This window comes from Sardina pilchardus, chromosome 19, assembly GCF_963854185.1.
Source record: "Sardina pilchardus chromosome 19, fSarPil1.1, whole genome shotgun sequence".
Taxonomy (NCBI): Eukaryota; Metazoa; Chordata; class Actinopteri; order Clupeiformes; family Clupeidae; genus Sardina; species Sardina pilchardus.
In genome coordinates, this window is record NC_085012.1 from 28,128,081 (window position 1) to 28,142,259 (window position 14,179).

Genomic DNA, 14,179 nt, shown 5'->3' on the forward strand with positions numbered 1-14,179 from the left:
AAGTATGGGACTGCAGTAATGAATGTAAATAAAAATGTAAGTCACTGTCCAGACTGCCTAGCTTCAGTCACACACACACACACACACACACACACACACACACACACACACACACACACACACACACACACACACACACACACTCACACACACACTGTACACACACACAAATACACACAAATGTGCATGGACACACACACACACACACACACACACACACACACACACACACACACACACACACACACACACACACACACACACACACACAGACACATGCATGTCAGAAAACGTAGGAGCACATAGGGCTATGAAATAGTGAGAACTTGTTTTTATTATTTATTGTTAAATTCATTGGCAGTATATCTCTGGAATTTTCACTATTTATCTGCTGGGTGTCTACAACTTGTTGCATGCATGTAAAAATCAAATTTTCAATTCCAATTTAATTTCACTTATAGAGCGCCAAAACATTACACATGTCTGATGGCGCTTTATAGAGTGTTACTGAACATTCAGAGAAAGTAACAACCCAGGTAGCAACCCTGTAGGCGGTCAGGTACAGGTTCACACAGTGTATCAGGAGACCATACTGCCCTCCATCAAATCCCATCCATCCCTGCAACTGTTCTGTAGCAAAGGCAGTAATTGCTCAACCTCATTTGATGGATAAGGATGCATGTTATGTAAACCCTTTGCCTCAATCAAATCTACTCCGCAAAAGAGTTATTCCAGTAAAAGCTGTGATTGACCCATTTTCCCCCCTAATGTGTTGAATGGCCCAAAATTCAAGTAATTACATCCACTTACAGTACATTTAATACATTAAATGAGAATACCAAAAACCTATCGGATAACCCATGCGCATATGATTCATCTGTTTAGTTACAATTTCCAGAAACTACATATGCTATCAGTGGAAGAAGACAATTGATTATCCAACAGTGTTCTGATGTTGCAACATGATGCCAAATCTCATTTCTTTCCAATCCACCTAATTTCTGCTATTTTTAGCCCTCAGTGACAATCTGCTGTGCACAATGGTCCTTAGGAGTTGAGGTCTGCAAACACAGTGTCATCCATGCACTGCTGCTATATGTCAAAGGGGCTTCCTGTACACTAAACAGGTTGCATAACCAATCTCAACTTACTCAGACCTCTTTGCTTTAATCTTCAGTGTGTGGCGTTTGATGTCACTCTTTGATCTTTCCAGATGCGTTTATAAGAAAGGTATAAACACAGACTCTCAGAAGAGGGAGAGGCTGAAATATACTTTTCCTCAATGATTATGCTATGCTATATTCTATGGATCCTTACAGCAGTAATGTCAGAGGCATGACAGTATGGTACTGGGAAGGTGTGTAAGAAGCAGGGCTTGGCAACACTGGATGACAGTGAGATGGTTATTTTTAGTGCCGTCTGAAGGAGTCGATATTGTAGGTCAACGGTAAATGATTACACCACCGCAAGGCCTGTCTGTCTCTTCAGACTTGTGCTTCATACAGAGATTTGAGAATTCCTTATTGCACCTCTAATGAACTGTACAAAATGTCTGGTTTCAAATGCCCTCCCCTGATTATCATCATGGGTATTCAGATATGTTCGAAGCATAGAACGTGGACATAGAAAAACATCAAGTGTAGGCAAAATGTTTTCCACCTCCTACGTTATTGGACAACCCATTTTACAATGATGAAATTTGGACATCTGGAATGGCTTCATGTAGTTGTAAATTCTTATCTTGGTCATTTGGTAGAAGTATGGCTACCTGATTAAAGCTATGACTTCAGCTTTTGCCAGACACAGCGCCAATTTGCTCTAACCTTATCTTCTGTTTCTGGGCGCTCCTTTCATCACGAGTGCAGAACAGCACACACAGGACAGATCTGTGATCTGGGGACTCTGCTCCCGCTAGATCAGAGACCAGTGACCGTCCCCGACGCCCTGTGCCCGCCACACCCAAGTGTTCGGATCAGATGGGAGATATGAGAGCTCCTCGATTCTGGAGCTAAATCCAGCGTCTGTCTTCTCACCAAGCCAGCTGACAACTGAGGTGATGTGCGCATACAGTAAATCATCTCATGGACGGCCAGTGCTGCTGCCAGTGCCACAGAGCCAGACACCCACCATAAAGAATGCTCTGCCAACACATGGCCTGCTTACTGCTCCATTACTACCACATCAAAATTCTAAATTATTTCCCTGACATCATACTGTAAGCCCCAGAGACAGTGTCCGTTGCATAATGCACTCCATTCAAAAATGAAAATCCCCCTAAATGCACTGAAAGCCATTTCAAATGTATTGTCAGAAAATGTAGCATTGAGCCTTCCGGACCTTTTCTGTGTAGTAGAAAGATTAACAAAATACTCACTAAACATACAACCTCAATGCTATTTTTCTACAAAACATCAGTTCGCCAAACCATTGCCATTGTCAGTGTACATGTCTTCTGTTGCCACTGTTTGGCCATAATTGAGGAATGGGGAGCAATATGCTTGTTGGCAGCCATGACGTAACAGATGAGAAAGGAGGCAACCATGCCTTCAGGAAAGAGAGCAGAGCAGTCATCCACGTTTAAACCAGGCAGGATGGCTAGCCAGTTTGGATCAAGGCCTCGGACTTAGTCATGGACCAGTGCCCGGAATAAATGGAAGAATTACAAATAGCACTGCTTTTCCCGTTTAACAACGCACATAAGCAAGCCTTCCCATAAAAAAGAACTCGGTAACCTCCCCATCCCCTTTCACACAGACACACACACACACATACTGTACACACACACACACACACACACACACACACACATGCACACTGTACACATATGCATACACAACACATGCATATACAGATACACAGTCAAGATGTCGGGGGTTCCAAAAACAGCTTGCTTGTTGACATGTAGTGGACATCAAGAGGGATTATAAAACAAGAGTCTAACATGATTTACTCTGACTGGCAATAAATGTGCTCACAGTAAGATGCTGCTATTTTTCCATATGAAAAAAGTGAGACGGCAGTTTCCACTGAAATCTCCCTGAATCACCGACAGAACTCACTGTGAACGGCAATGCTAAGGACACGTCATGTGTTCCTTTCTGCTTTGTCTGCACAGTCATCAAATTCCATCCACAAGGGAGAATATTTCATTCCTGATCTGTATCCCAGGGTTGAGAGTAACACTGACAACTATTCAAACACACTTTCTGTTCAACAGATTGTTTTTTATTTGTTTAGTTATTTGATTAATGTATTGTTAATTTTATTTAAATGACACAAGGATACACAATGACAGTGACAACAGTTTACAGAGCTACTTAAGCACAACTACTGTAGATATACTGAGTAGCAGTAACAGAGTAACAGTAGGCTACACAATTATTACAAGAGGCAGATACAACAGATTGCTTCTAATTAAACAGTCCACCTATTCCAGACAACTTGTATCCCCTTTGTTGTGTCTATATTTTGTCCTCCAGTCAGGGAAATGGTTTGGTGCTTTTAGTCTGGGCACTATTAATATAACATCTTATGAGTTTAGGAGGGAAAGGTATAGGGGACTGCAGGTCCAATTATTTATGCAAGACATGCATACACACTCACACACACGCACACGCACACGCACACGCACACGCACGCACGCACGCACACACACACACACACACACACACACACACACACACACACACACACACACACACACACACACACACACACACACACTCATACACACATACACACACACATACTGTGCACACACAGAGGGGGAGACCAGAGACAGATTGACAAACACTAATTGGGGCAATGATTGATTGTTATCACAAAATCTATCTCATGTGGCTGGTTCATCAGATGAGTGGTTTTCCATCAGAGGTGATTTTGTTTAATGGGCCTTTTAGTTTCTTTTTTTTCAAATCACATAACAATACTTAAACTTATGGTCTCAACCATTGGCCTGTGTTAAAAAAAAAAAAAAAAAAAAACTTGGCAAACGGATTAACAAAACTGAATCATGGAAAATCCCTGTGCTGGTCCTGTGCTATGCTAAAGGGTCTGGAAGCACATGGAAACTATTTTAAAGGGACGAGCCGTCTATGACATTAATGTTATCTGAAAACATAGTCAAATAGACTTGAGCTTACTTTCATTCCCTTAATCTCTTCAGAAAAGCAGAGAGCATTATTTTGCTTAAACTATCAGTTGACATGTTTGCAAATTAGTAAACTGAAGGGTTCATGCCAAAGACAGTCGGGCAAAGTTATTAAGCATTCCATTTAAAGGCGCCTTTTTGTCACTTTTCTTCCACTCATCATACCAGTATTTTTGTCTTCACTGTTATAAAGAACGCCACCACACCTTTTGTTGACACGGATAACAAAGATCTCAGCTGTCCCTCGCCACATATTTTGCTCTTGCCAATTCATAATAAAAGATTAACTCGTTGCCATGGTTACAGAGATTTGTGGACCACAGAGTCAGTAGACAATAGTCAGGTTGTCATTTTCACACACCACTGGTTAAATGTGGGCAAGTGGATCTAATGGTGTCATAATGGCCACTTTTCCAGCTCATGTTCACGGGTCCACCATTGGATTAAGTTTAAAAAAAAAAAACAGGATGGATTTCAGGAAGACTGTGGGAATGGCATATCCTCTGCTCAGCTGAGAACCTTGTTTTTGCTGACTGTATGGTCAATGTCTGTGTTCATTGGTAGTTCACAACATGCCATCCAATGGCACACAAAAATCCCTCTGTAAACAAACCCCAACAACATAGCCTAACATTTATTTCCATGCCATTTTCACTTTGGCCAAAAATGCTAATGTGAGTTAAGGGCCAGATCTCTGTATGGGTGGCTTGTGTTTCCATGCCTACCGGGTGTGGAGACAGGCTTTGAGTACTTGATGGATCACACTGGGTCCTGCCAGCCGCCCCCTTCCCCTTCCCACCACCCTAGTAAGGATAGCAAGAGTTTAGAGCAATTCAATAGAAGAAAGACAGTTAATACGAGTTAGCATTTTCTATGAGTTCAAGATGGTCAAGCTAGCAAATAATGCTAGTTTGTGTGTCCTCAAATCAGCATGATGTGTAGACAGCTGGGTTTAGTCAACTTTAAAGCATACAGTAGGAACACATACTAAATTTTGGTCAAATTCAAAGGTGGAAAAGTCCAGCTTCAGAAAGTAAAACTCCAACCATGTATTGCTTGTGCACTTAACACAGGTGATCTCACTAATTAGCTGCTCTACCTAGCTGAAGAGCTGTGCTAATTAGAAGCAGCTGATTTAAATTAATGGCTGGCACAGATATGTGGTAGGACTTTTACCTTTTGAAGCTGCACTTTTCCACCTCTGGTAGAATTACTGTAAGGCTTTAAATGTGATCATCTTGGCTTTACTTTGTGCATGTTATATGCTTGGCTAACATAATTATCGTTGAATATTCACCATGCCTGCCAGTCTCTTTTGAGGAGTTTGATCAGGTTTATGTGCCTTTCCCTGTAAAAAAATGAATAACCCACAATTGTGGGTTGGATTAGACAGTGGTGTTAAAGATGTTCAAATATGTGCCAAATTATGTGCATGTGCACTTGTGCAGCTGTTACAGATTGGGGCAAGTGTTTCTATCCGGCTACTCTAATGATTTTGTGCAACAGATTGTTCCAATCCTTTAACCCTGAAGTCCCTCTGAAGACACTGGGGTATAAACATGCCAGCTGAATGCAACTTATGGCCAAATAATGGTTATTACATGGTCTTAGTGTTTCCCCATCACAAGCCAATCCAGGGCCATGATGCTGGCTTGTTGTTACCCTTCCCTTTGAGGTCACAGTCTTTCATCTGTTTGCTGCAAGTTTTTCAGATTTCTTATCACTGATCAGCCAGATTGTATAAATACAGGATCTGTTGAAATTGTGGGTTGAATATACAGGAAATCCTGTTTGAAATAAAGGGAAGTGGAATTATCCCATATGATTAGGCTGTGGTATAGTATCCTGTTTATACCATCAAAAGCAATATGATCAAAGCTGATCATAACCAAGATACACAATAACCATTGGCAATGCAATGATGTAGAAAAGGAAAAATGTGTATGCTATTCCATATCACTATAAAGACATTGATAGCCCATCATCAGCTTAAAACATGCCAAATCAGGAGCATTCAAATATGCATTTGATCTCATTGTGTTGTGATTGCAAACCGGAAAAGCTTGGCCTTAATGTTGTCAGGGTTGGGCAAAAATACATCAAAATGTGTTTTGACATACAATTGCAATTATCCTAATTAAAATGTAGGCCTATTCAAAATAGACAACAATACAATACTATATTTGTGTTTGCTTTGTTAGTTTAGTTTGTAATTGTTCGTTTTTAACTAACTGGTGACTAAGCACTAAATGGCGTAGGCTATTGATGCCAAGGGGCAAAAATATACATTTTTCACATGTTGCTTTAGGCAATACAAGAAGCAACATTTTGACCAATGCTCCAGAGTAACCACATGACCAGTTCCATGTATTCTCAAGAAACTGATTTCTAAATTTCTCAAGAAACTTGAGGTTGTTGTGAGAGGAAGTTGTACAGTATGTGTGAGCAACCAACTGATCTTGCTTTGAATCATCCTGAATCTCAATATTCTGAGTAAGTCAGCAGAGGCTACATAGGCTACATCGTTTTGCACTTTTATAATGTCATCACATCACCAAGTATTGGTTTTACCACAAACGTTTGCCAGTATTTCAAACGACAAAAATACACACTTGTGAAATATTAACAATATTAAATATTAAAAATACAAAGCCAGTTTCTTCAATCCAATAAAATCCAAATGTCAAAGTACTATTTTGCAGGCCTATCCTGCAATCCATGATGGCAACTCTGACTTGTAGATAATTTCTCTTCAGACAAGTTTAGGGGGCGTGCCATCGCGTCAGTTTGCATTTTTTTTTGGGGGGGTTTGGTTTTTTTGACAACTACTTGTAACTACTACTTGCAATGAGCACATTGGATAAATGGATCGCACCATATATACTGCCATCCCTGAATGTTATTGCGAATAGAAGCTTCAAAATGTGATTAGCCAGTAGGCCTACTTTAAGAGTCAGTTTGGTGGACAGACATTAGGCAATACTAAGAAATGCTAAATGAACAAATTACTGAGGCCTTAAATGTTTACAAGGGTCATTCAGTTTTCTGTAAATTACTTTGAATCCTGTTAATCCTAGTCATCGAGGCGTAGGCTTCTCCAGACACGGATGCTGGCGGCCGCAAGAGTCTTTAATGAGCGGCATATGTGCTAATGCTGCGGATTTAGCTAAGGTGCTTAAAGTGATGTGTTCTATATTAGGATAATGAGATCTGCTTTCAACAGGACAGACCTCGAGACACCACCTTGACCCACAACTGCATGGATGTGTTTTACTGAATCGGCACTCTGCACAATAGGCTACCTTTTGTTTGCTCAATCATGGCTGGGAAAGAGACTGGCTTCAATGGGTTTATTTCTTCATTGACTCAAATCATGCATTAGTAAGCTTGTCTGAAAGCACAATGCCCTGGTGATTAATTAAGGCCTTTTTCAATATTTGATAAATGAAGACCTTTGTTCTCTGGTAAGCCTCTTTTTGAAGGTGCTTGCTGGCTGGCTTGTTTCTGAAAAGTGTGCTTTATAATCCATGATATTCTATCCATGCCTCTTACTTGACCCCACAAAAAATGATCATAAGAGTGTTTCAGTCGCTCAGAACGTGTCTCTTGACTGCTTTGCTAATGCTAATACCCTCTCTTAGACTTTGGCCTTTAAAATATGTTGCCATGGATACCTGCAAGTGAATCAGCTCTATTCAGCAGAAAATAATACAAATCTGTAGAATGTGTATATGTGGATTATACACACCATGCCAAAAGTAATTATTTTACATGTTTGTACACATAGGTTTAGTCCCAATTAACTTGCCATCATCAACATACTTTACTTGCCGATGAATGCTCAGTTCAGCAGTAGTAGCCTATAATCCAATACAGGTCTTAGCTTTGCACACACATTCACTCTGTGTGTTACATCACAACCATTTTGGGAGTGAAACCAGATGTAGCACCTCAAATGTATGTTACACTAAAGAATCATACATTTGAACAAATATCTGAAACAATGACACAAAAAGCATGATATCATGCATTAGGTACAGAACATACAGTAGCCTACATGTCTACACTGAGATGTAATCCTGGTTATTAGCACTTAATTGAGTTTCTACTGATTGGGTTAAGATATAATATTCTGTTAGTAAATAAGGTGTTTACATGGATTTTAACTTAATTAATGGCATATACCTCCAAACATATATTAGTAGACTTATTATGTAATTTGCCAAGTCACGCAGATGGTAGAACAAGCGCTCCAGCTAGTTATCCATCATCAGAAATTGAAACAGAACAACTTTACAGGCTAAGAGGTTGTGGTCCAGTGGAGAGCCAATACTTGTAATACTGCAAGCCAGCTATTCAAGTGAACAGTGTACAGGCGTTATTTGTTCCTGGTGGGCTCTTCGGTGTGCCCATGAAGGGTTGTGTAAGGTCCCTGGAGTCCCTCTCCTCAGTTCACCCCCACCATTCTCAAGACATTGGAGAGGAAGTGATGGCAATCAGACCGTCCATTAGAACAGCATGTTATGACTTCAAATGACAGAGGTATTTGTGTTTGCTTTGCCAACAGAGATAGGCTGCTATATATGTTTGTGTAGTGTGTGTCTGTGTGTGTGTGTGTGTGGAGGGGGGGGGCATGTGTAAGTTTGTGTTGTGTGCATGTACTGTATGTCTGAGTGAGTGACTGAATGTCTGTGTGTGCGTGCACGCATGTGTGTTTGTGTGTGTGTGTCCGTGTGTATGTGGGTAAATCGGATAGATCTGGCGCCTGTTGCTCTGTAACTGCACATGCATGCGGTCAGATAAAACCAGGTCATCGTAAGTTCAGTGAGCGCTCGCCATTTCTGCCCTGCAGCATCTGTCCATGGTTTGGGTCCGCATAGTATCACCATTAATTCGTATTCGTATTTGTGTTTGGGTTTGTGTTTATGGTATTTTCCTAACACTTTCATCCCAAGCGACTTATTAAAAATACTACTTTAGACCACCATAATATCAATAATAATGATAATGTCAAATATCATCAAAGAAAATAATGAGTTTTGATATTAGCAATAGATATAAACATGCCAGCCATAAGTATGTAAGATAATTCATTTACTAAGTGCAAGAGTAAAAGATGAGTCTTGAAACATTTCATGAAAGTTCCATGACAATCACGAGAATGTAGAATATTTTAATAATGTGATGTGAAAAATAATGTTAAGGTCATCCCTTGTGAAAAAAGGGCCTTCATTACGGCATGTTTGTTATGCTGCAAATGCAGTTCTTGCACCCTAGCACTGGCTTGAGCCTTGTGAGAGACCGGAGTGCTTATGAAACAGCCAGCGTATCGTGTGCCGAGAATTCTGATGTAACATGGACTCAAGCAGAAGGAGAGCGGACTCTATCCATCTGGGATAACAGCTGCAGGAGTGACCATTTATAAAAACAGATATTTTCTTCACTCTCTTGCGATCTCTCTTTCTCTCTCTCTTCTCTCTTTCTCAATCAATAGCTGCCTCTCTTCTGCTTTCTCCTTGTGTCTTTTTCCCTTGTCATTCACCCGCTCATTCCTGTGTTTGGACTTTGTGGCTTCAAACATCCCACCTCTATTTATTGTTGTAGCCAAGCTGCTGAGTAAATTTCCTGTGACTCCATCTTCCCTAAGTCTCTTACACAATCACTCAACAGCCATGAGAGAGTCTGTTGCAGCGCAGTAACACACTTTTTTAGCTTTTCCAAAAAGATCTGGCATGATTTTGGACTGGATTACGGTAATGTTAGAGGCATTTTCTTTACATGATTATCCATCAGGAAATATTTGATTCAGTTTGATCGATCAACTGTTATTGCTTGCCAACAACTTGCCCTACATCAGCCTTCACTGTGTGTTTTTTATGCAATTACTAATGATTTGATCCGTGCATATAGTAACAAAGCAACAACATTTTGTATTATATTCGAGTGATACGTTCTCTATACCTCTGCCAATAAAAATGGACAAACCACAATGTAATGCAGTCACATAAATGTCTATGATTTCTTATACAACTTTATTGCAAGAACATTTTCATGAAACAGCAGTGCTTCCCACTGGTCACCCACCCCAATGTGCATGTGATCTGCCTGCCATCTCTATAGCAGCCAATGCATCTACATCTAAAAGCCCACCTCCCCATCCCTGATAAGTCCCTCTTCTTAAAATATTGTGGGGAATCTGGAGCACTGTGACAGCAGTTGTGGGGTCATCTGAAGATTAGAGATTAGGCCCCACCCCACAGAGTCGTTTGCTGTAAAACTCTGGATAACAGATTTGAGTGTGTGTGTGTGTGTGGGTGTGTGTTTGGGGGGTACATATTGCCTTGTGTGGAAGCAGGAAGGGCCCAGCAGACCAGTAAAAGCGTTTTTGTGTAGGGCGTTGGAGTCACTGTTTGCTGCTTCTTCTGGCCCTGTGTCTGTGACTATTTATGGATGATGTGTGTTTATCACCGTCACAATGTTTTTAGTCATCACAGTAGGTCGGAGCATTGTCCTGCATAGCCATTGTGAAGTCTCCAGGAGAGTGGAGGATGTGTGGAGGTGGAGGATGTCTGTGTGTGTGTGTGTGTGTGTGTGTGTGTGTGTGTGTGTGTGTGTGTGTGTGTGTGTGTGTGTGTGTGTGTGTGTGTGTGTGTGTATTTACACTGTGTTATCAGACTATACAGGGTAAACACTGGTCAGTAAACACCAACTGTTTTGAGTGGGCTCTCAGGCGAGGGTTTATGGTAAATCATATCAAAAATAAAGATAAGAATTGACAGATCGATGTACAAGTGCATACACGTCTAAAGAGATAGATTGCTTGCTTGTGTGTGTGTGTGTGTGTGTGTGTGTGTGTGTGTGTGTGTGTGTGTGTGTGTGTGTGTGTGTGTGTGTGTGTGTGTGTGTGTGTGTGTGTGTGTGTGCGTGCGTGCGTGCGTGCGTGTCCATTTCTTTATGTTAATATCACTGAAAATTTCATCTTTTGTGATAAATTGGTCCATGTATCATCATATACACACCTGTATCATCATATACACACCTGAGGACTGCTACATTGCAGTGAGAAAACTGCTCTTACTTGTCAACTTATTTTATAGACAGTTATAAAGCTGACACACTAACATCTAATTATGAGGAAGTTGTTTAGGTATCTTTGACAACTTGGTTTTATGTTACATCCTCACAGAACACATAATACTATAAATCTTACGTGATTTCTTAGTTAGTTCTTAGATATTTTTTCTTTGTTACCCTGTTGCAGTGGTAACACAAATGCCTAAAAGGCCTATTTAACATTATTAACATAATTAACATTGGTAAATGTCATTTTGCCATCAGTAAATGTATTTTTGCCATCGGTAAAATGTAATTTCTGTAAATTTGCTGATAGCCAATATTAGTGTATAAGACCGATATTAGCTAATGTTAATGCTGGCTCAATGGTGGTGGCTGGCGTCCTAGACCTACCCCCTTCCACATTCATGATAGTTTCTACTAAAAATGTCTTCAGTCATTCCTCATTGTTGCAGTGGCCTTTTATCAGCAACATAACCCAACAAAACACAAGCCCTTGATTTGGACACCAACAAATACTCACAAATTCCTCAGTCAAATTCACTTGCCTTATCTAACTCTTCAGAGCTACTTTTATGACTGTCCTCGAAATCCAACACAAGTGTTCTAGTTACCTGTCTCTTTTCTTCTGCGACAGAAGGTCTCTCTTCTGCTTGTAGTCCTTGCTTTCCAACTACCAAATCCTGCTCATTCGTTCTGCACCTGTGCTGAATTGTGCCTTGAGCATATTTAATTGCAGTGCATTCCAATTTCTTTCTGTTTTCATTGCTGGGACAGTGATGTTGATATCTGGATCCTTGGACTGTGACTGAGTTGTCTCCCAACTGCTCTTACCACGTTTTAATGCCTCCACCAGACTGGTCAATGGTAACACCAACATTCCCTTTTCATGCAATGTTACTGTACTTAGACAATGTGGCACCCTACGCCATTTCCTATCTACAATATTAACAATTATCTCAAATTTCTCCTCCTCTAAAACAACAATTTCATACACAAAGGGGGCCTAATATGCAGCAAAAGTCCTCATTTTAAGCACCACAACATCAGCTCCAGGCAAGAGGATTCTATCAATGAATGAAGCTTTAAGACCTGTCATTCATTGTGTTATTGTACCACCTGCCTTAAATCTTAACTGTCTTCTCCACATGTATGGAATCACCTCACCATCAATATAAAACTTTTACTGAGAGAGGGAGAGAGAGAGAAACTAGATAAGAAAGAAGGAAGGAAGGAAGGAAGGAAGGAAGGAAGGAAGGCAGAAGGGCAAAGCAAGATGGTGAGATGAGGCATAGAAAAGAGGTCTGTATTTTGTAAACCTGTCATAATCAAGTCACAAGGAGAATCGTCTGCCCTGCCAATACATTTCATCACCAAATCATGTATTCATATACACATGGTTTGAAATTACATATCTCAGGTATTCTAATCTAAACGAGAGCATGTGCAGTATGTATTTGCCTGGGGGATAATAAGCATGCTATAAACACTGTCATTGCTCCACATGTATCAGCCATTTCGCTTTGAGGGTAATTTCCAGTGGCATCCATTTTATGAACGGTCCAGTCTTTTTTTAGTTTCAGATTAATCTTTTATCTTCTTAAGCCAAAGCGACCATGGGGATGCACTGACTGAGGATTTAAGCTATTTTTATTTATTTATTTATTTATTTATTTTAAATAATCCCTTCATGATGAAGACTCATTGTTGTTCTTTGAAACAACATTGATTGGAATTACATAATAGCAGACCTGCATTTTGTCCTGCTCAGGTATAAGACGCTGTGAGCCCCTGTGTGTGTGTGTGTGTGTGAGAGAGAGAGAGTTTCAGGGTAGGGGGTTCTCTTGGTGTTTCTTTGTGAGAGTGTGTATTATGTCCATGGGTTACACTGATACAGTCTTCTGTCCATTGTTGACAGGTGTGTCATCTCTGATCTGTGTGTAAAGAGGAGATAAAACCATGTCAGCACACACCCTACCAACCACACCAGATCAGTAACATGTAAGGCAAGAGAGTAGTTGTTTACAGACATGACGTATAGCCATTGTTCCATTGATCCTATCTTCGGTTAGCTATTAACTGTCATAAACATTTGACAACTGAGGACATTTATGGCATTTCTTTTGTATCTATTGCAAATAACAATATCTTTCCACTTGCAAGTTTTATGATAACTTACAATGAAAGTCAAGTCAAGTTAATCATAATGATTTTCTCCAGATGATTTTCTCTGTGTTTTTCAAATTGAAGAGAAGTCATACTGTAAATGTTAAATGACTTGAAGTAGCATTATCAATACAAATAGTCTATTGCTATGTTCTTTTCTCTATCAAATTGAAAGATTATTGCTAAAATTTAGTAAAACATTTGGAGTAGAGGATTTGATTCAGCTTGCCATATAAGTCACATTATCGTGTATCTAAATTAATTTGAAGGTTTTGGACTTTCATGATCCACTAGTCTGCACTTGAACAAAAGATTCATTCAAAGGCCTCCTTCATTCCCCCTTCTGTTAGCTTCGTAGCATAGTGTAGTCCAGCACTTTCCCTGGAGCCGTGAGACCTCAGGGTGACTGGAGATAGGCAGGGGAAGGCCAATCACCAACCGCGCCGCCAACAGGTGGTAACGCGAGAGTGGTGACCCTGTGATGCCCTTAGGTAACTCTAGCTCCTTGAGGGTGAGGCTAGTTGTGCTTGCTGGCACTCCACAGCGGAGACCAGAGAGAGAGAGAGAGAAGGTATTACAGGTGGTAGAGGGGTGTTGGTGTCTATGTGAGAGAGCTGGAAGAAAGGACAAGATGGCAAGGTGAGGAAGGGAGTGGAATACAGGAAACAATAAAGAGAAGTAAGTAAGAAAGAAAGAAAGAAAGAAAGAAAGAGCATAAAAGAGAGGAAAACGGACTAAACAGATGTTTGCACAGATTTGAGTGTGCAGATGCTTTTTTCTCATCAGTTT